Source organism: Miniopterus schreibersii, assembly GCF_964146895.1.
Source record: "Miniopterus schreibersii genome assembly, chromosome: 3".
NCBI classification, from domain to species: domain Eukaryota; kingdom Metazoa; phylum Chordata; class Mammalia; order Chiroptera; family Miniopteridae; genus Miniopterus; species Miniopterus schreibersii.
The window spans coordinates 54,850,439-54,873,503 of NC_138103.1; the positions used below are offsets into that span (position 1 = coordinate 54,850,439).

Here is a 23,065-nt window from a genome sequence, read left to right on the forward strand (position 1 = left end):
CTCACATGACATTTCCTCTCTAGAGCTTTTATTCTAAGCCAGTTTCACTTCCTTTTAGTATTGGTAGCACTTTTTACAAAACTTCTTATAAACTGTTATAATGGCTAATTTCCATCTTTATCTTTCTTACTAGACTGAGTTATTTAAGGTCAGGAATCATGTGTTACTTGCACTAGTATTCATTGTACTTAACATGGTACCCAGTAGGTGTCCAAGCAAAACGTTTTCAGACGAATAATAGTCCTGTCTTTTCATCAGGAATGGTGGTTATAGCCAGAATAAGTGATAATTTGTGGGGGAGCGAAGTAACAGGTGAGGGAATAAGATGACTAGTTAAATTCAATTTATCAAACATTTATTAAGCATTTACAGTTTGTAAGGTGCTTAGCTGGGCATTGTGGAAATAGGAAACCAAAATGAAGAGGAACTTTAGGAGTTTGCAGTCTAGTGCAGGACTCCAGATTTTGTTAAGTTGGTATGGGGTGATGGTAAGGAGTGTAGTAAAGAGTTTTTAAAGAGAATGACTCATTAAAATGGAATTGTGACTGGAAACATTTGTATAGTGCCTTAAAATTAACAAAGGTGTTTTTTTGTTGTTGTTTACAGGTGGCAGTGGACCTACACCACAGGTTGTAGCTGATGTTCTCAACATTTCTATTGAAATTTCCTTATCACCACTTGCAAGAGGTGCCCCAGAACCTCATCCTTGTGGTAGCGAGCACGATGTGGTATGATGCTATGCTTTTCCTCCTCACCCTTCCTGTTCTGGCAGAGGATCTGGGTTAGAAGTTAGCTGTTTGTTAAACAAATATGTAGAACTGAAAGTGGAATGTTTCAATAATATTGATAGTGTGATTTCTTTGAGACTGTGTACTACCGGTTCACAGGTCCCCCATATAGTGAGTGCCTTGCTCAGCACGGGTACTTGGCATTGTGAGTTTGTCTGAGTTGTGTCTAGTTGTTAACTGCTTCTTATTGATTTTCAACACATGTTAATCAGATTTTATTTCTTTAAATAATAAAGAAGCTCAGAACATTAATTTTACTTATACTTAAAAACTATGTCTTTGAGTGATGTTTAATCCGCTCCTCAACTCTGACGGAGATTTAACTGGCAACTGCTAAAATTTCATATCAGGAATATTTAATTACAAAACCTTTGTATGTATTAACATGAATGAACACTGTAGCTAGTAATGAAACTATTTTTCTTCATAAAAAGTCGATATATTTTTCAGAATCTGGGAAATGTAAAAAGGAGTTTTTTTCTGTAGTCATATTACATTTAATGCTATTGAGAAGATTGCTAACATTAACAAAAATATTCTGTAATTTCCTCAGTTATTGCTACTTGTGATGAGGAATGCAAAGTTGGCATGCATTCATGTTTTGAGCATTTTCATTATACACTTCTGATTTTACATGTCAGAAGCAATCTCTGTTTTAGTTAAGACAGCTGAGAACATTTTTACTTAGGGATAGAGGTCAGTCTCTGATTGTCTGTACTTTTAGATCAGTATATATAGAATACAATGAATGTGTCTGAGTAAATGCATGTGCAGTTTTGTATGTAAGTGTTATATAGTATTTATATATTTCTATGACTTCATTTTTAGTTCATCAGAACATAGTGGTTTGGGACCAAGGCATAAGTTAAATTTCTATATTGATTATTTTATTTAGCTGTTTTCTGTGACTACTGGTAACACTCATCCTGCAGATATAAGCTGTTGTTCACCAGGGAACTTTGGCAAGAGAATTGGCTAGATCAGCAAGTCCACTTCCATGTGGAAAAACACTTGAAACTCATCTCTGCTGATGGTGAGTCAGTGTCATCTTCATACAGGAAAGGTCATGTTAGTATTATTTTATGTTCTTAGTGTTGTCAAATGACAGTTTAGTTTAAATTTTGCTTTATGAGACATGATTGGAATGTTGAACCGTAATGCTTCATTACTTGAATATAAAGGATCACACAGAAATCAACCTAACAGTGAAAAAGAATGGAAGTCATAATGTGGTGTTCATGAATATATCTAAAAGTAGTTTAACTCCTCTCACCTCCATTCTTATTTCCGTATAACACATGCTGGCTAACTTATAATTCATGACTTTTATTTGAATGAATATTGGCTAGAACAGAATTACCTGTTCTTTACTTATTTTAAAATATATTACTGATTTCAGGAAAGTTCAGGATAACTGCATTATCAATGTTAAGATTCTCTTCCATTTTGGCCTTTCAAGTGGTAGCCATCGTTAATGCTTGCTATCCCAGACATATAGTGGGTGACTACACAGGTTTAATACTGAGTTGGTAGTGTATCTGCTTAGTAATCTGTAGTTCAGGCCAATATCATTTAATGTATATTTAATAATTGTAGCTTCATTTTACTGTACTAATTACATTTGTGATTTGACCCAATCTTATCTGGCCACGACATATGCATATACATGAGTATATGTGTATACACATGGGCATCTAGATCAGTAACTCAATACAGTTGCTCAATACAGTTGCTAATACTGCTTTGATTCTTTTTTTTCTAGTTGTTTTCAATTGAATCATTTCCATTGTCAGGCTGTCAAAGTAAATGTTCTTTTATAGTCTGGCTTTCTAGTATTCTGACTTTTTTGTTGTTGTTATTGTTATTATGTTTTTGTTTTTCTTCTTTCAGGGTATAAACAAATCTCAAGGTCACAGACTGGTAGGACTGTTGCTCACTGAAGTCAGTTGGAAGGCCTGCCTGTAGGGAGAGGATCCTTACACTACAGGTATGTGACGTTACGTGATTATAACCAGCCTTACTATCTGTCCTGTGTTTTTGTAAGAGGCCATGAAATATAAAAAAGGGAATAACATGGCACTACAGTTTGAAAAAGGGTTTTATTGTATAATTCTCTTTTCCTCAAAAAAAGAAAAAAGGCTCTGAGTATTTCTGTATTAAGATTGGACTCTTTCTTCCCATGCTCTATAAGTAATTATTCAGTGTAACTTGATGCATTTTTCAAAATTTTGTTTCTTGAATACATTATTTTATCTGATTTGTCTCAGTATGATTATTATTAATTTCACACTTGGCCTACCTCAAACATTTTCAGTTGGACTAGACTTTGGAAATTTCTTCAATAATGCAAGTCTAACAGAATTATTTAGTGTATAAACTTTATTTTATCATAGTTGGAATAATTTCTAGTATAGTTATAATAATGAAATATTATTTATTGAATAATATTTGCTCAGTTCTATGCTTAGGTGCTTTATATATCCCATTGTATTTTCACAACAGTTATATGAATATTTATAAGGTTTATAGATAAGGAAACTGTGACTCAAAAAGTTCAATAATTTGCAAAAGGTTAGTGGCTCACCCAGGATTCCAAGTGTGGACTCTCTGACCTCAGAGCTTCTGCTCAAACTTCCTATTTAGAAGTTCTGTGTTAAGATGCATGAAGCTTTTATGTATGCAATTCAGGACTGAACTGCTTCACTTTTGAAAGTCAGGCTAGTTCACAGTGATTTTATATTGGTGACTGAGGCATACCAAAGTGTGTCTGGCCAAAACATTTGCTTTTGCGACTTTACGTGGGCCTAACTTTTTGACAGTCTGTCAGTAGATTATGTATACTTAATGTGTGTATATGCAAATGCATATATCCCATGTATGAATTCTTTAAGCAGAATCTTGATGATTCCCTTGGAAAACTTGGGATATCTTTAGTGTCTACACCACTTTTCAGGTGGTAGAATTGTTGTTTAATTCACAAGTTTGCTAGAGGCTGAGACACTTGTTCTGGGAAATCAGTTACATATGAATATAAACAGGTAGGCTAAAATGGTGATATTAGTTCTCTAACTTAAAATCCTTCAATGGTTTCTATTGTTTTTAAGATATAGATTGTGTTCTCTTTAGTGTACATACAAGGTCTTTTTTGAATGAGCCCTTTCATACTGCTTTAGGCTTACCTCCAGCAACCCTCCCTTACCACTCAACATCATATATACTCCTTACATGTTGACCTTAGTTAGACTGAATAGCTTGTAGCCAAATAACTACCATGATTAGTTATTTGGTACTTTTAATCTTCATTAATATTTTCCTCCTTAGCATTATTATCTTTTCCTCTTTGCTCCCTGGTAAAGAACAACTTTTCATTCAAGGCTGAGCTTTTTTATCTTTTTGAATCCTTTCCTGGCTACTGACCTCTGCCATTGAACCTTCCCTTCTTTAAACATTTCCCATACATTCTATTCTAGAACCTATATTTTATTACTTATTTATATGTCTCTTTCTAATTAGACTATAGATTTCTTAAGGGCACAATGGGGAACATAGTAGATTCTTGATAAGCATTTTTGAATGACTGAATGATTGAATGGACAAGCAAATGGTTGGTTAATCTTGATAGGAAAGATAAGAAAATTCTTTCTTTTTAGAAAAGATGGTTCTCATAGTTGGTATGATAATGGTGATAAAAAGTGAATTCTAAGGTGGAATATTGATACGCTTTTCAGGGGCCATTCAGTGTGGAAACAGTTTCCTGAGGTCTCACCAAAATCATACTAGCTTCCTGGAGTCAGTGTTTAGTGTATGTCTGAAATTTTGTTATCTTGAACAACCAAACATTTATTATTGGAAATTTACCCATTAAATTTAGATAGCTGACTTTTTCATAGATACTATACTTTAATAATGAGTATGATAGATCTGGACTCAAGGACTCTGACTTTACTTAAGGAGGCCCACATGTGCTCTGGTGTTATAATCAACCTAAAGTTGGAAAAGGACACTTCTCCTTGAAAATTATAAAAAGTAAGTAAAAATGAGCCAATTTGTTATCACATTTAAAGTTCCATTTTCTTTAAAACCGTGTAATTCTTATGTAATACACTCCTGATTAAAATGCATATCATGGCCAGTATTATCAGAATGACAAGTTTTACATAGCTTAGTAGTTTTACATTTTGAAAACCACTAATTTATCCTATCACCCCTTTAGTAATATGCCAAGCTTTAAGTTGGTTTACATTTTCTCTATTTGTAATTTAATAAGATTATATGAATTAGAGGGAAAATGGTCTTTGGCCACCAGCTTATATTATACTTTTAACTGAGGAAATGCAATGATAATATTAAAAGCAAGCTTAAGGCTTCTGATATTAACTAAATTCTGTTAAATGATTTTATTTGTTTTAGACTATGTAAAACAACTTAAGAAACTATCCTGAATTAGAATGAGCTATGCTGAAATAGCATATTCACTAAATAATTTAGATAAAATGAGGCAAGTATTGAGGAGGTTGGAAGAAATGCAATTTTCTTTGCTCCAGCTATAAACACTGAGACTTTTAATTTTGTAGGAAGACATTAAATACTCTGGTCATTCAACTTGTATATCCTTTAGTCTGTTTAATAGTAAAAAATTCTAAGTAAATATGTGATTTAATTTGTGCTTCTGAGAAACAGAGATTAAAATAGCAATAAAAGTCACATAATGAAATAAGTATACTAAAAAAAATCCAGGGATTTTACTGTGGCTGATTATCCATGCAATATCTGGCAGCCTTCATGATTACAAATCACTTGATTGACTAACTAGACATTCTTAAAGTGAATCATGAATCATGTTCATTTTTCCTGGTTGATACTTGGCACATGCTGTAACTCTTATACTTGGTGATATATCAAATTCTTGTAACAGTAATAAGAGATATAATCAACTCTTTATTTCAGGAAAACTAAATTGCCTCTTCAAAAAATGAAATGTGGTTGCTAACATTTTAACAATGCAAAGTAATTCCTGCCTTTGTATTCCAGAGTAGAATTCACGATGATGATATTATTTTTTGGATAAAAAAAATCTTTAGAATGGTTTACCATCAGGCATAAAACCCATACTTATATCAGTTTCTATAGCCAACTTGGGCAGTTGCCTGAACCTAGGTTGCAAAAACAGTTAAATTTCTTTCCTTAGTATTTAAAAAATGCATGACAGAGGAATTGTACAGATGTAACATTTTCTTTGAAAGGGAATGCAGTGTTCTCCAAATACCTAATTTGTAATGAGGCCATGATGCTGCAAACTTAAAATGTGGAGTATTTTAATGATTATTAGTAGAGAGGGTCTCTTTTTGAGTAGGGAAAAGAGTCCATAGTGACTGGAATCTTGAATCTTTCCATTGGTAAAATTGAATCCAGGGGGTCAATTCTGTCTTGAAATGCATTCTGTTCTCTTTTGACTTAATAAGAATTCTTCATGCATAACTACACTGGCAGTTGAGTGGCAGAAAATTCTTATAGCACAACTGTATTTTCTTTAATCCCATCCATCCAAGGAATTGAAAATAAAGTGGGTGCTCTTTAATGTGATATATTAAAAATTTGAGAATCTTGAACAAAATTCAGTTATTACCTTAGTAAAAGTGAAGTCCCTTCATTAAAAATTCTCAAGCATGGGAATGTAGGGCCTCAGTTGTTTAACAGAGTTATTATGAGATCTTCTTACTAATAATAGAATTGCATATGATAAAGTAATTCTGTGTTTCTAAAGCAAAATCATCAACGTTAACAGAAGCTTTGCATATATAAGAATCACAGAATTGTGCTGTTATACTTTACCCCTATGTAAAGCAGAGCAATTAGTGTGTCAGTATTAGTGTGGCAGTGCTTTACTTAGTTTCTTTAATGAATAAGATTTATTTGTATTATAACTAAAAATTGTTTTGTTGCTATTTCATTGTCTTTAAAAATGTTTTACAAAAACTTTTCTGAATAATACTCTTCTACTATATTAACTTATATGAAAATGTAGAATAGTAATGTGTAATTACCCCTAATTTTATAAACACAATTATAAGTTAATTTTTACTTAGTGTTTTGTTCTTTTAAAAATTGTCTAAAGTTCTTGAATTTATGCTTTAGCAACCTTGAAATTTAATTTTCAAACTCTAATACCATTAATTATGTGCCTAGTAGTTAAAATTTCTCTTAAACATCTTTTCTGGGATAAAAATTTTATTTCTGATTAGGCAATTATTAATGTGTATAACCCATTATTATATTCACCTAAAAATTATGACCAAAATATTAATCCTCCAAAGATGTTTTTAACAGTATAAATCATCCTGGTAGAATTGGAAATAAGGAAATTAGATATGGACAGACAGAAGATCAATTTATTAATTACAGAAAAAACTTTAAATCTTCTATAACTTTGGCAGGTTTTTTGAAGTGAACATAAACTGAACTGGGGCCATAAAATGCTCCATTTTCCAGCCTGGCTCAGTGCTTTTTAACTCTGGGTCATATCTGTACATTTGGAATCTAGAAGCATTATTGTACTTTAGGTATATTGAAGTAAGCAACATCCGGTAAAATAGGCTTTTGTTGCTCTGACCTGGCCATAAGACTTGGGAATAGATGAAAACGGGGTGGAAAAAAGGAGACAAAAAATATTTTTTATGGCCACAAAAATATACTGAATTATTCTGATCATTTGTTTATGTTGATTAAATAAAATAGGTGGCTAGGTTGTCTCCATTTTGTGATATACAACCTGAATGCTCCCCTTCCATGAATGCTCCCCTTGAACAATTTATCATTAAGACAGTCATTATGAGACAACATGAGTCCTTCAGAATGCAAAAGAGTTGGATTTTGTTGAGGTCTAATTTTTCCATTTTTTAAAATGAACCATGTTTTTGGTGTCATATCTAAGAAATTTTTGCCTAACCCAAGGTCTTGAAGATAATGACCTGTGTTGTTGTTATTTTTTAAAGTTTGTTTTATCTCTAACATTTATGTCTGTGAGTTATTTTGTGTTAGTTTTTGTGTTTAGTGCGAGATAAAGGTCTAACATCATCTTTTGGCATAGGGATATCTAGTTTTTCTAGCACCACTCATTAAAAAGGCTGTTCTTTCCCTCGATGAATTTCTTTTGCGTGTTTGTTGAAAATCATTTGACCATAAACATAAAGATCTATTTCTGTACTCTCAATTCTGTTCTAGTGATCTATATGTCTATACTTGTAGAGTAGCTTTATATTGTTTTGAAATTGGAAAATATAAGCTGTCCAGCTTTGATTCTTTTTCAGAATTGTTTTGGCATTCTAGATCTTTTGCAGTTCTATATAAATTTTAGGATTATCTTGTCAATTTCTGCCAAAAGGCTGTTGAAATTCTGGTAGAGATTGTATTGTATATGAATCACTCTGGGGAGAATTGCCATCAGGGGAGAATTACGATTAACAATACTGAACTTTCCACTCCGTGAACCTGGCATCTGACTTTTTGTAGGTAATCTTTCTCCCCGTACCACCTCCCTCCCTGGTTGCTTTTAATTTCTAATTATACTTTCAGTAAAGACTCCTGTTCAGGGGATTCAAGGTAAAATAGAAAGGTCCCACAGTTGTACCAAGAAACTGAGTTGGTAATCCCAATTTAAGAGAGCAGGCATATAGGAAGCTATCGATTGATGTCTTTAAGGGAAGAGGCATAGTCACAAGGCTTAAAACCACAGCACTCAGGATTAGGGTTATGACTTCTGCTGAGGGAGATTGAAAGACATGGCTTAATGTGCAGTTCCTAGGGAAGAAAAGGGTGATGCAATCTCATTCTTTTTGACTGGGGTACATAAGAGACAAGGGAAGCCACAGAAACTTGGGCTTGGTAGTCCGTTTATCGCAGTGGAAAAGTAAGGCTCAAGGAAACCGATTGGTTAGCCTTTGCCATCCTCAACCTCTGTGCTCCCCCAGCTCATTGTGGTGAGTGACTAAATGATGAGGTATGGAGTTTGCATTGAAGTGGTTTAGGTATTTCTTAGCTTAGTCAAAATGAACTCAGTTACAAGGATAGGAACAGAGCCTGAGATGGAGGGTGAGGGCATTGGTGAACACTTGTGGAGAGTTGGGGAATCCTGAGGCGGGACAAATAAAATGAGTGCTAGTGTTGGAAAGTGTTTTGAAGTATTTATTTCTAAATTGATAAAGTGAAAAACACATTTTCTTCTATTTAACCAGTCATATATTTGTCATCATAAGCACTTATGTACTTACATGCCCAATAGAATAGAGTGACTATTTTCTTTACTGGTGTTCCATGCTTTTTCCCCTCAGAATCTCTCAATTCCAATAGTATCACAACAATTTTATTGTATTGTACAGTGGGAAAAAATATCCACTTGTGAGTGTGTGTGTTTTAAATTTTCTTGAAAGGAAAAATTCTTTATTTCTGCATGTACATTTCTAGAATATGTTCTTGTTTTAGATTTTAGCACAGTTCTACTAAAACTGTAAAAGGTCACTTTTGAGTTAAGTGTCAGAAATCATGTTAAAACTATTTCTATCTCTTTACATTATAGAAGAAACACTAAAGGCTTCAAAGCAATTTTTAGGGCTAGAATGTCAGAAAAGTAAATGGATGCTGGCAATCAGATAGGATACCATGAGGACAGCCTCCCGAGCCTGGTTGGTAAAGCATTAGAGCTACAAAGAATAATGGGCTTTGCAAACAGTATCTGCAGAGTTGGCTACAGCCCTTGAAATACAAAGAAATAAAAATAAGTGGAATCCAGCAACAAACATCTTTATGGAGAATAGGCCTCAGCACTACTCTGAAAGATCTTACCTTTTTTTTCAAACAGATGATCCACATTCATCAGACATATTCTGCCTTGGTCAAAGAGGATATCCAGTATTGATGACTCCCATTTTCTTTTTCATGTCATATTTACCCGTAGTTACCAAAAGAAAAATTTTGCATATACATAAAATTAATGGCGGCTATAATACATTCTTTTTGAAATAATACTAGTGATGTTTTAAAAACATTAAGAATAAACTTATCACATAGAAACTTAGTAAATTAATGAGTGGCCCAGAGCACATTTATGATCATGAGGCATATTCTAGAAGCAAGTGATCTGCTTTTTTGACTGCACATGGTAGGCTTCCCAAAACACCTTATCATGGACTACTCTGTATATGTCTGAGGATCCTGTAACACTGGCCTGCCTGTAAATAGGTTGCTTTATTTTACCCCCTTCTCTGGCTCTTTTTATTCCTTGTTTCTTGCAGATTTATTCTGTTCTTTATGTCAGCATAAAGTTTCCTGTTACCATTGTTGTATGGCAATTGTTTAAATTTTCCTCTGTATCATAAAAGGAACTCTCTCTAAGGACTTCCATTTTTAATTTTCCTTAATATTTCTTATTCTTTTTAAAGAACAAATATTTTAAAATTTCTCTAATAAATTTATTTTCACATTGTTTATTTTACATTTTTTCTTCACTTAAAAAACCCTTTTTCTGTAATGACTGCAGCAATGCTACAGGTATGGCCAAAGAGAGAGTCTCTATCACAGATGAACAAAGGTAAGGCCTTATTCCTTCAATTTCTTTCTAATGGGTCTCTCAGTCATTGTAAGGATGGCCTCTTAAAACCCCTTGCTCCAGTAACACGTAGGCTAACTTTCCTTAATGTACTTCATACTCTACAGATGTTATTTCCAGTAATTTTGGAAAATATATTGCTTCCTAAAATTGCATACATCCAATTCTTATAGGTTCCTGTTTTAAAACTTGTGATTTCTGAAATAACTGTTGGCTTTTGGACAAATAGTGACAATAGAGAACCAAGAATTAGGAGATTTCCATTTGGGGAATGACTTACCATGTAATATGCCTAGCTTAACCTTGTTGATAATCCAGGCAGTGGTAAACCCCCATAAAAGTGTTCATGGGAGTTGGACTAATAGAGGTTCTGAGTCAAATTCTTGGTATAACTTTTACACCAGCCTGGTCCTAATTTAGTTATTTCCTGGGTGATCTTCTTTGCCTAGAATGATCATGGGAGTATCCTTCAAGTATAAGACCATCCTAGCTCTTTTTCTTTATTATTTGGATAAGAATGTATTTTTAAATATTAAATAAGGAAAATAATAAACTTGCTACTTGGAATTACATGATTTTAGAATATGGAAATCAGATTTATTTTCACTAAAATGTTTCACTATAATACTACTTTCTTTTACTGTTAAACTAAGAAAGCCTTTACTTTGTTATTTCTTATATGAATCTTATCGGAAATTCTTCATTTTACTTGTCATTGAGTGAATAATATTCCATCTTAGAAAAGATTTTGATATGAAGTAAGGAGACTCATTATAGTAGGAAAAATATAGGGTATGAATATAGGGTACAGCCACTATGGAAAAGAGTATGGAGGTTCCTCAAAAAATTAAGAATAGAGTTATCATATGACCCAGCAACCCATCTTCCAGGTATCTACCCAAAAAATTTGAAAACATTTAATTGCAAAGGTATATGTACCTCTATGTTCATTGCAGCATTATTCACGGTGGCCAAGACATGGAAACAACTTAAGTGTCCTTTAATAGATGATTGTATAAAGAAGATGTGGTACATATATACAATGGACACTACTCAGCCAGAAGAAAAGATGAAATACTGCCATTTGCGACAACATGGATAGATCTTGAGAATATCATGCAAAGTGAAATAAGTCAGAAAAAGTCAAGAACCATAGGATTTTACTCATATGTGGGATATCAAACTGAAACTCATAGACACAAACAACAGTACGGTGGTTACCAGAGGGAAAGAGGGGTGGGAGGGTAGTAAAGGGTAAAAGGGGATCAAATATATGGTGATAGAAGATTTGACGGGATGATGGGCACACAATGAAATATGCAGATGATGTATCATAGAAATGTACACTTGAATCCTATATAATTTTATTAAGCAATGTCACTCCAATAAATTTAATTAAAAACAAAAGAATCCATAAGGTATGATATTAATAGATCTGGATTGGCATCCTCACTCTATTAATTTAGTAGCCAAGTGACCTTGGAAAAAATCAGTTAACCTTGCTTACTTTTAGCTTCTTCATTTGTAAAATAGGAATGATGATATTATCTCACAGGATTATTGTGAGACTCGAATGAGACATTTGTGAAGGTGTTTTATAAAGTATAAAGTGGTATAAAACTATTATAATTCTAAATAGTGTTATTTTATTTGTATATTTAGTAAGTTTTTTTCTAAGAACCATCAGTGGTTTGAAAGGCAGTAAAGTCACATTGCTTAAGTTCAAATTCCAAATCTTCCTCTTGTGAGAGGTGTGACCTAACCTTTCAACCTCACTTTCCTGTTCTATAAAATGAGAATAATAAGAGCATCACTCTCATAGGTTTGCCGTGAAGATTAAATTAGATAATCTATGTAAAGTACTTCCAATAGTGTTTAGCATATTCAACAAATGCTACCCATCATCATCATCATCATCATCATCATCATCATCCTACGATTAAAAAAGGAAATTCTTTTCCGAAATTAAAAACCATATTTACCATGTATCAATTTTTCTTGAGTGGTAAATACCTATATAAATACAATGACAGTTTTCTACAATAAGAAAATTCATTGACATTGTTTTTATTTCAAATAGCTGATATTCCTGATAAGTTGTGTGCATATCATATTTGGGGCAAATTTAATTATATTTTGAGTACAGTAAGGAGGTTAAAAAAAATAACTCCTGAAAATAAATCCATTGAATAATAAAGGGCCCTTTGAAATGTGATTGCTCACTAATCTATTCATTCTTAAAATCAATTTTCACATTTTTAAAAAGAAATCTGGCTACAGTTATACTCACTCATAATTTGTGAGAATTAATTAATTATATAATCTGTTTTAAAGGAAACACCAAAATGATCAAAGCAGCAGCCTTGAAGGATCAGTTCAAATATGCTGGAGATAATGAATTTAATCAAGTAATTTCTTCGGGTAAATGCCTAATGTAAAGTCAAGTCTGACTAAATCAAAGAGTGGTGTTTGAAAACATATGAGCAACTAACTAAAATATTGTGTGCTTTTTGTTGTGAACTGATAAATTTAGCAAGATCTAGGGTGGTGTAATAGTTGAGATTAACTTGAAATATTCAAGTTAAAAATTTACATTTTTTTTCTCTTCTGTGCAAGGCCTTACTTATACCACTTATGACTCAGATATGATTACTTTCACATTTTGTGTGTTTATACTTTGGTGAAGTGTACAACATAGAGGTGACTTAAATGATTGATGATTGCTACACAGTCCAACTTTCAACCAGTCAAAATGTTGCAGTTTTGGCTTAATTTCAAGAAGAGTCTGAGGCTCATGGTTTCTGGGACAGCCCAGGTCAGGTGACCTGGATATGTCCTGCCAAGCTGTTCCTGTGGAATAAATAGGCTGTTTGTAAACAGGATGGCTAAGCATTCTCTCACAAGATTTCAAGTTCACAAAGTATGAGGCAACTGGGTAAAAGGTCAAAGGTGAAAGGTAATAAGCCATTTTGGGCCTGTTCTTTTGTGGAGCCTTTGGCTGCCTTTCAGACTGAGGTCTTGGAAATAGTTCAGACACAGGTCTTTTGCCAAGAGACTACTGAGAGTTGGCTCAGGCAGGATTCTATTACAAAGTCTTCTCCCTCTCTTTCTCTCACTCTCTCTGTCTTGTGTCCTGCTGTCTTAAATTTATAAAAATGCAAGGAATTTTATAAGAACTAAGTATAGAAATGAAGCAACCAAATAAATTCATGTTTTACATAGAATAAATTTAGAATGACTTTTCCATTTAAGGACAGAGGTGTACAATTGAGTTTATTATGACAAATATTTGCAAAATTGATTGCAAAGTACGTTTTAGAAAAAGACTAAGTATATCAAAATAACAAAGGAGATTAAAATTATTGACAGAAAAAATAAAGGCAGTGTAGACTTTTACAAGCAGCAGTATATATATGTTCAATTTAAATCACCAGAAGCATAGGCAGTCTTTAAACAACAGCCTAGTGAGATATTTTAACTAATGAGCTCTTCTACGAGTGTATGTTATCTATTGAGTGTTAAGATTTGCTGTGTATCATGAAGGAGAAAGATATAATTAGGCTTCCTCAAAATTTCTTGTCTCCTCTTAGATTTATTGCTGCTACTCTTGCTTAGAGTAGGAATTCATTCCAGGAATTAAAAAAACAAAAAGTGAATGTTAGATTTACCTTCTCTGGCATTAAAGCTTGGCTTGAAGAGTCTTTAGTTCCTTAGCTATCATATTTGTCTGCATTACTAGTTTGTTTTGTTTTGTTTGAACACTATGACAGAGAACTTCAATCGTGGTCAATTTTGGTATCTTTTAATCCTTGGCTTTGAAATATTTTGTTAATAAAGTTGTGGGACACTAAACCTTCTTTAGGTTAGAAAAGGTGGGGAAAGGAACAGTGAAAAGATGACAAAAGAATTAAATACACTTCTTTGGAACAGTAGCAATTATGAGAAATCACTCAGATAAATGGAAAAATAGAACAGTTCATAAGAAATTTAGTCTAAGTCCTAGTGGAAGCCAAAGCATGCAGTTTGGATCATAACCAGTGATACCTTGGCTTTCATTTCTTTTTTGTATTAATGAGGATAGGCGTGGAAAGAATGGGACTTTCCAGTGTGTTTCATCAAGTCTGATTTCTTTTTTTCTTGTAGAACAATGAAACAAACCCATTTGCCTTTCAAACAGAATTTTCTGAGAATATCTTAATTATCAGTGGTCTTGTGTTTATCTATTTTGTTCAGAAAACTGAAAGAAAAATATTTCCCTGAAGTTTAGGAAGTCATTTGCCGTTATTTTCCTTTCCCTGATTTTCTTGGTTTCAAGAACATTGCTGTATGTGTAAGTTATTATATATGTTGATAAAATTTCCTGACAAGTTCATTTTCTTTTATTTATTAACTTCCAACCAACCAAACTGCGTTGGAGAAATTAGAAAATGGCAACTTTTAAAAGAATATGTTTAAAAAGTTTGGGCAGATCTTTACTTCCTTTTTTTTTTTAATAGACCTCTTAATTTTATTTTACTTTAGACTTTTCATAATCTTTTTTTTTTGTTTCTTTATCTTTATTGTTAAAAATATTACAGATGTCCCCTTTTTACCCCCATTGATCTCCTCCACCTCGCATCCATCCCACCCCCAGGCCTTCCCCAGACCAGTGTCTGTGTCCATGGGTTATGTTTATAAACATATAAGCTTTTTGATTAATCTCTCCCCACCCACTCCACCCTCCCCATCTTCCCTCTGAAATCCCTCAGTCTGTTCCATGCTTCTATGTCTCTGGATCCATTTTGTTCATCAGTTTATTTTGTTTATTATATTCCACATATAAGTCTGAACATGTGGTACTTGTCTTTCTCTGACTAGTTTATTTCACTTAGCATAATGCTTTCTAGTTCCCTCCATATGTCCCAAAGGATAAAAGATCCTTCTTTTAACAGCTGCATAGTATTCCGTGTGTGTGAATGTCCCACAGCTTTCTAATCCACTCATCTGCTTTTTCCATGTAAAGGTTGTTAATCAAAAACTTTAAAAATATTTACTCCTTTTTAAGAATTAAACTTAAGAAAATTAACCCTGGACAAGTCATTGAGCCTCTTTGAACCTGTTTTCTTATATATAAAATGAAGACTAGAACTCAATTTTTAAGGTTTCTCCCAGACCCAAACTATATTGTGTCTGGCCAAATACTGTTTCTAGGACTGAAGAACTCTCTGATTTGCTATCAAATTTGGTATTTCTGTCTTTTTTTTTCCTTCTTCAGTGAATTAAAATGTTAGGGAGAAAGTAAATCAGGACCTTGAGGTATGAAAAGTGCCATGAATCTATATTCAAAGGGCAGTTAAGCATCATATCCCCTTGTTTGTCCATTTCCTTTTGTCACTCTTACTACTATTAAAAATATTACTTTTGTCCTGCTGTTACTGTCTTGAATGAGAGAAAAAGACTAGGCCAATGAAGCGAGCAAGTGGGAACTTCTAAGGCCTAAAGGAGAGGGCCAGCTGATCCCTGGTGGAAACAGAGAGTCACATTTTTGGTGCATATGTTTGTTTCTGGGTTTTCTATTCTGTTCCATTGATATATGTGTCTGTTTTTGTGCCAATACCATTACTGTTTTGATTACTATAGCTTTGTAATATAGTTTGAAATTAGGGAGCATGATGCCTCCAGGTTTGTTCTTCTTTCTCAAGATTGCATTGGCTATTCAGGGTCTCCTGTGGTTACATATAAATTTTAGGATTATTTTTCTATTTCTGTGAAAAGTGCCCCTGGAATGTTGATAGGGACCTCATTTAATCTTTCAATTGCTTTGGGTAGTATGGACATTTTACCAGTAGTAATTCTCATCCATGAACACAGAGTCTCATTCCATTTATTTGTGTCTTCTTCAATTACTTTCATCAGTGTCTTATAGTTTTCAGTGTATAGATCTTTCACCTCCTTGGTTAAATTTATTCCTAGGTATTATATTCTATTTGATGTGCTTTTTATTGGGATTGTTTTCTTATTTCACTTTCTGATAGTTTGTTGTTAGTGTATAGAAATGCTACTGAATTATGCATATTGATTTTGTGTCCTGCAAATTTGCTGAATTTGTTGATTAGTTGTAATATTATTTTGGTGGAGTCTTTAGGGTTTTCTATTTATGATATCATGTCTTTGGGAAACAGAGGCAGTTTTACTTCTTCCTTTCCAACTTGAATGCCTTTTATTTCTTGTTCTTGCCTAATTATTCTGTCTAGGATTTCCAGTACTATGTTGAATAAGAGTGGTAAGAGTGGTCATCCTTGTCTTATTCCTGATCTTAGAGAAAAGCTTTCCATTTTTTATCATTGACTATGGAGTTATGTGTGGCTTGCATATATGGCCTTTATTATGTTGAGGTATGTACCCTCAATATCCAGTTTGTGAGGATTTATATCATGAATGGATTTTGAATTTTTTCAGATGCTTTATCTATTGAGATGATCATATGATTTTTTTTATGATCATATGTTTTTATCCTTCATTTTGTTAATGTTGTGTGTCACATTGGTTGATTTGTGGATGTTGAACCATCTTTGTATCTCTGAAATAAATGCCGCTTGATAATGGTGTATGATCCTTTTAATGTGTTGTTACCAGTAACTTTGGCGAGCCCCATACTTTTAATATAGAACTGCTTCAGGAAATTAAAGAAAAAAAAATTTCCTACAGTAATAATAGCAGCTTTCTCAGTTGTCATTTGCAATATGTGAGAAATAACTACATACACACATATACATATATACACACATACATACACATTTTTCATTACTCTTATTCTATTTTAATTTTACTTAGCCAAAAATAACAATTGTTATTCATGATGTTCATTTGTTACTAATGTCTATATATTTTGAGACTGAGTTGCTTATATCTTCACTTTTGAATTAATAAGTAAATGAAGTATGCAATATTGCAAATTCATACTATTGAATTGTTCCTCTCAATGGGTATTTAGATGATACAAAATATAAAACATAAGTACAGTTGACCCTTGAACAATGCATGGTTTAGGGTCATAGACACGTGTACAGTAGAAAGTCAACATATAATTTTTGACTCTCTAAAAATGAAACTATAGTTGTCATTCAGTATCTGTGGGGGATGGGTTCTAGGACCCCCTGCAGATACCAAAACCCAAGGATGTTCAATTACTTTATATAAAATGGTATAGAACAGTGCATACAGTCAGCCCTCTGTGTCTGCAGACTTCCAACTGTGGATGGAAAATATAATTCTCCATCTATGGTTGGTTGAATCCATGGATGCAAAACCTGGGGATATGGAGGACCGATTGTATATTTATTTAAAAAAAAGTTGTGTAGAATTCCAGTCAAGATGGTAGCGTAGGTAAATGTGGTACTTGCATCCTCCCATAACCACATCAGAATTACAACTAAACTACAGGACAATCATCATTCAGAACTGCCTGAAATCTAGCTGAATGGAAGTCCTATGACTAAGGATATAAAGAATAAGCCACATTGTGATTGGTAGGAGGGGTGGAGACGCAAAGGAGAAAGTCAGAGAAATGTAGCAGCTCTACCTATTATATAGAAACAAACACAGGGAGGCTGCCAAAATTAGGGGGACAAAGAAACATGTCCTAAATGAAAGAACAGAACAAAACTAAACAAAACAGAGACAAGCAATCTACTAGATGCAGACTTCAAAACACGGGTTATAAGGATGCTCAGTGCACTTAAGGGAAAAGTAGATGAAGTCAGTGAGAAGTTCAACAGCATAAAAAAGAACATGAATACCATAAAAAAGAACAGTCAGAAATGAAGGATACACTAACTGAAATGAAGAATAATCTACAGGGAACCAACAGTAGAGTAGATGATGCTGAGAATGAAATCAGTGATTTGGAATATTAAGAAGCAAAAGATGCCCCATTGGAACAGAAAAAAAAAAAAAAATCAAGATAGTATAAGGACCCTCTGGGACAACTTCAAGCATGTTAACATTTTCACCATGGGGATTCCAGAAGGAAAAGAGAGAGAGAGCTAGAAATTTAAAACCTATTTGGAAAAATAATGACAGAAAACTTCCCTAACTTGGTGAAGAAAACAGACAAGTCCAGGAAGCACAGAGAGCCCTGAACAGGATGAACCCTAAGAGGCCCACACCAAGATACATCATAATTAAAATGCAAAAGGTTAAAGACAAAGAGAGAATCTTAAAAGCAGCAAGAGAAAAGCAGTTAGTTACCTACAAGGGAGCTCCCATAAGACTGTCAGCTGGTTTCTCAACAGAAACTTTGCAGGCCAGAAAGGACTGGCAAGAAATATTCAAAGTGATGAAAAGCAAGAACCTACAACCAAGATTACTCTACCCAACAAAACTATCATTTAGAATATGATGGCATACAAAGAACTTCCCTGACAAGAAAAAGCTAAAGGACTTCATCACCACCAAACCAGTATTACATGAAATGTTAAAGGGTCTTCTTTAAGAACAAGAAAAAAAAGATAAACAATATGAACACTAAAATGGCAATACATAGATGTCTATCAACAATTGAATCTAACAAACAAATGAACAAGCAGAACAGAAACAGACTAATAGATATAGAGAAATTTTTGTTGGTTGCCAAATTGGGGGGATGGGTGAAAAAGGTGAAAGGATTAAAAAGTACAAATTGGTAGTTACAGAACAGTCATGGGGATTTAAAGGACAGCATAGGGAATGTAGTCAATAATAGTCTAATAATATATGGTGTTAAATGGGTACTAGATTTATCAGGGTGATCACTTAGTGAGTTATATAATGTCTAATCACTGGGCATACACCTGAAACTAATATAATATTGCATGTTAACTGTAATTGAAAAATCAAAACTGATTTTAAAAATATTGAATTTTAGAAAACAACAACAAAAAAAGTTAAACATATACTTAAAAAATCGTAGCTAAGTGGACCTGTGCGGTTCAAAACCATGTTGTTTATGGGTCAACTGTATTATCATTTCATCTGTTTATTGATGAAGTACTGTGACATTTCCAAATGCTTCATTTTGCAATTTACATACTTATTTTGGTCAAAGGAATATAAAAATCACAGCTTTTTTTTGGAACTATGGATACATAGAAGCTTTATTTTGCCACTTGTGTTTTAGCTATGACTGTCATCTACATTTTGCTCACTTAAACAATTTCCTTTGTTTTTGATGGAAGATAAGAACTTATTTGGATTCATTGGAAGAGTCGTCATCACAGTATTGCAAATCCATTTACAAATATATTGTGCTATAATTTAAAATTTTTTTGAAGCTCATAGGATGAGAATCTGGCCCCAGATGAAATACTTTCTAATTTAGACCAAGGAATTCATCATTTGGTACAACTTGTATATTTCTTCTTGTTGAATGAAAAATGAGGATATTAATTCAATTAAAATTACCTTTGTTTGATCTTATTAGAGTTTTAATTTCTAATCTACTTGTCTAGGAACTTTCCTTTGGATAATTGAGTGTGGCGAATATGTTAAAATGAAATTGTGGACTAAACAACTTTTTTTGGGTGAATCTATCATTCTTTCTTCAGAAATAGGACAATATGGAAGCCTTCATTAACAAAAAAGTGAACACTAGCCAAAACAAATCTATTTCCAACCTTAAAAGATGCAAAAATAAACAGTTAAAATTGAAGTATTATAAACAACTTTTAGTTTTTGAGAGTGTGGCAACAATTATAATAATATGTACATATGGAGTCCTGTTTTCAAATAGGTAGACCACATTTTTCTTTTTGAATTATGTGATTTACATGGAGTTTATTAGATTATATATATGTGTGTGTGTGTGTATATATTACTATAAGTAATAGTGACTATGAATTTGCTCTTACAGCCTCTTTTTGTTTCTATAAATAGGATTTTAAAAACAAACCTTGGCTAGGAGAAATGTCAATTTGTACTTAGTCATCACAGATGAGTAATATTCTAGAAATTCTTTCTCTGAGACTTCTTAATGTTATTTTAGTATAATTTTTCAGCCACAGTATATTGTATTTTAAGTGTTATATTGAACAAAATATATAGTAGCAGTTGTTGTAGAGTCCTTTCCTTTAAAAGATCACACGTGGCCCAACTAGGCCTGGCTCAAAGTTGAGTATTGACCTAGGATCCAGGAGATTGCGGTTTGATTTCCGGTCAGGGCACATACCCGGGTTGCGGGCTCAATCCCCAGTCTGGGGCATGCAGGAGGCAGCCGATCAATGATGACTCTCATCACTGATGTTTCTATCTCTCTCTCTCCCTCTCCCTTTTTCTCTCTGAAATCAATAAAGGTATATTTTTTAAAAATCACACATGTAATGAAGTTGTATATTTTACTTATGTTAAACATTAAGAATTACTGGGCTACAGCAACAGACTGGAGGCTCTAAATAGCATTCTTTTAGAGGTTCTTTGAAATTTTAAAATACATTTATATATATTGTTATATTCTTTAATGGGGATGTGATATTGACTATCAAGTAAGTTATTACCAAAATATACAATATAGAAATAGAAATTAAGGGTCCTCTCAGCATCCTAGAGTATGGTCATTTTTTTGACTATATCTTCATTTCCACACATGTGTGAATATTAATGTGGATATATATCTTCATGTTTTCTATTTTGATGACTTATACAATGGATTCACATTATACATTTGCCTTACTTGAATATATACATACAGAGTTGCACAAGAGATAAATTAATACTTCCTTCAATGAATGTGTGCTGAGAGTGAATATGAGATGTTCAGTCTCAATTCCTTTATGTGTGCTGGGCTGGGTGTAGTTTTAAGTTTTAAAGATTATATATATATATCCCTATGAAATGCAATCCAACTAATTCATCTGATACTCAGCCAAAGAAAAAAGATAACTGTCTATGAGAGAAAGAAAGTATGTTGGTCTTCTAAAGGATTTTCACAATATGCAAATTTTTCTTACATGCTGACTTTAGATCCTAATCCCTGAGAAAGAGGTCACTTAACTCGTGATTATTTAATTTCATTAATTTTTAAAAAATAATTCACCAGACTATTTTAATCTATCTGAAATCTACTTTAATAAATTTCTTTACCAAGCGTATCATGATGATTTCTTGGATTCATGTCATAGGAAGCCCGAAGAAACATAATAACTGTGGCTTAAATTGTCAACTTTGGTATTGATCCCCTTTAAGCCCAATTTCTTTACTGTTACCATCCTACATTTGTGTGTGGATGTTCTGTTTTTGTTTTTATACAGTGTCCAAAGTACTTTCAACATGCATATCATTTAATCTTGCCTGTCATGTAATTGATACTAAATATTGAAGAATAAATGAAAAACTGCATCATATGCATATAATGGTTTCCATTTTAAAGATAAAGAAGCTGAAGTACAGATGAAAACAAATATATTGTCTTGGAATGAAAATATCTGCGTTCGTAATCCATTTCTGAAATTATGTGCTCTTTGGAAAATCTGTTTTTTTGAGTCTCTGTTTCCCATGTGTAAAAGGGGGATCTTGTCTTCCTCGAGGGTTATTGGGAGGGTTGAATGAAATCACCTATGTGAAAATGTTTTGAACTGTAAGGTTCCATACAAATATAAAGTCATGATTATAGTATTTTAATATACTACCAATTGTAAATCCATCAATTTAATAGCATATTGGAAAAGAAAAGTTCAGTGATCTTTCTACTGTTTCCACACAGCCTCAGATCTAGAGACACTAAGTCTATTTAGTAGTAGGTCTGTATCACATTACTAATATTTATCATAAGTGCAGTATTGTAAAACAACTCTTCTCATGAGCCCAACATTTAAAGCTTACTTTATGCCTCTAATATATTATAGAAGTCCTTTGAATGAATGTTTCTTTTCTTTTTCCCCCAAGTTGGAGCTTATTCAGGTTTGTAAACTGCAAAAGAGTTATATAGTAGATCACCTACACAGTTTCATTCTATTTGCTTTAACCAGGTCTTTCCCAGAATATGGGATAAAAGTTTTGATGACCACCTTATTTATTTTCTTTATCTCTTCTTAAAAGAGTATAAACTTGATTAGTTATGACATTTAAGTTTTATGACATAAGTGTATGAAAATAAATTACCTAATTATTATCACCCTGTAACATTCTAAATCTATAAGAAAAGTACCCACTTCATAGTTCTTAAACTTGTTTCCCTTTGTAATGAAATCTTTGAGGATTTTCTGTAATGTTTTTTGTTTGTTTTTTATAAATTCATGTTTTGTTTTTTAAATTATACCTTTATTGATTTCAGAGAGAGGAAGGGAGAGAGAGGGAGATAGAAACATCAGTGATGAGTCATTGATCAGCTGCCTCCTGCACGCCCTCGACTGGGGATCAAGCCCCGTAACCCGGGCATGTGCCCTGACTGGGAATTGAACCGCGATCTCCTGGATCCTAGGTCGATGCTCAACTTCTGAGCCAAGCCCCGCCAGGCTGTAATGGTTTTTTTGTTTGTTTGTTTTAGATACCTAATTCAATGTACTTTGAAACAATAGGATTACATTCTGAAACTTACAATAAACAAATAAGCTCACAAAAATTAAGCCATCTCAGGAGAAAATGTGAAATGGAAGTATATAAAGAAATGAATGACAAAAAGTTTTGAGGGTTGTAGAGGACTAACAAGAGATATCGCCAGTGTGTT

At 33.2% G+C, this 23,065-nt stretch overlaps 1 long non-coding RNA gene across 11 annotated transcripts in view; it reads left to right on the forward strand.

Moving 5' to 3' along the window:
- LOC308555171 overlaps positions 1-23,065 on the forward strand; it is a 110,009-nt gene that overhangs the window by 25,613 nt on the left and 61,331 nt on the right. For all 11 annotated transcript variants that reach the window (XR_013998497.1, XR_013998498.1, XR_013998499.1 and 8 more), the window contains exons 4-6: positions 607-728; positions 1,684-1,821; positions 2,679-2,775. This is a non-coding gene — a long non-coding RNA (uncharacterized lncRNA). The remainder of the gene's footprint in view (positions 1-606; positions 729-1,683; positions 1,822-2,678; positions 2,776-23,065) is intronic.